Source organism: Octodon degus, unplaced genomic scaffold (assembly GCF_000260255.1).
Source record: "Octodon degus isolate 3935 unplaced genomic scaffold, OctDeg1.0 scaffold00127, whole genome shotgun sequence".
Classification (NCBI taxonomy): Eukaryota; Metazoa; Chordata; class Mammalia; order Rodentia; family Octodontidae; genus Octodon; species Octodon degus.
This window is the reverse complement of record NW_004524703.1, coordinates 3,749,794-3,750,856: the sequence shown is the minus strand read 5'-3', so window position 1 is coordinate 3,750,856 and position 1,063 is coordinate 3,749,794. Positions and strand designations below refer to the sequence as shown.

At 51.6% G+C, this 1,063-nt stretch overlaps 1 pseudogene across 1 annotated transcript; it reads right to left on the bottom strand.

Annotated features, from left to right (window-relative positions):
- On the bottom strand, positions 1–852 carry LOC111812526 (annotated as a pseudogene). The gene has a single exon (XR_002818017.1). The product of XR_002818017.1 is annotated as a tubulin alpha-1C chain pseudogene (transcript).
- Positions 853–1,063: the final 211 nt, after the last annotated feature.

Below are 1,063 nucleotides of genomic sequence, written 5' to 3'. Positions count from 1 at the left end.
TTCTGTCAGATCCACATTCAGGGCTCCATCAAATCTGAGGGAAGCAGTGATGGAAGACACAATCTGGCTAATAAGGCGGTTCAGGTTAGTGTAGGTGGGGCGCTCAATATCGAGGTTTCTACGACAGATGTCATAGATGGCCTCATTGTCTATCATGAAGGCACAATCAGAGTGCTCCAGGGTGGTGTGGGTGGTGAGGATGGAGTTGTAGGGCTCTACTACATCTGTGGAGACCTGGAGGACTGGGTAAATGGAGAATTCAAGCTTGGACTTCTTGCCGTAGTCAATGGAGAGACGTTCCATCAGCAGGAAGGTGAAGCCAGAGCCAATGCCCCTGCCAAAGCTGTGGAAAACCAGGAAGCCCTGCAGACCTGTGCACTGGTCAGCCAATTTCCGAATTTGGTCCAAGATGAGGTCAATGATCTCCTTGCCAATGGTGTAGTGCCTACGGGCATAGTTGTTGGCAGCATCTTCCTTGCCTGTGATGAGCTGCTGAGGGTGGAAGAGCTGGCGGTAGGTACCAGTGCGCACTTCATCAATGACTATGGGTTCCAGGTCTACAAACACTGCCCTAGGCACATATTTGCCAGCACCAATTTCGCTGAAGCAGGTGTTGAAGGAGTCGTCTCTGCCCCCAATGGTCTTGTTACTGGGCATCTGGCCATCGGGCTGGATGCTGTGCTCCAGGCAGTAGAGCTCCCAGCAGGCATTGCCAATCTGGACACTGGCCTGGCCAACGTGGATGGAGATGCACTCACGCATGGTGGCTTCGGGTCAGCGGGCGGAAGCAGCAGGAGCAGACGCCGGGCCGCGGTCACCGTCCTCGACAAGCTAAGAGTCGAGGTGAGTAACGCACTCCACAATCTTAACAGGAGACCTTAACACCCCCTTATCCCCAAAAGATAGGTCAACCAGACAAAAACTTAGCAAAGAAATAACAGAACTGAACAAGAGCTTGAAACAAATGGACTTCCTGGACATAAACAGAGTGTTCCACCCAAACACCGCTGAATACACACTTTTCTCAGCTGCACATGGGTCATTTTCTAAAACACACCAAATA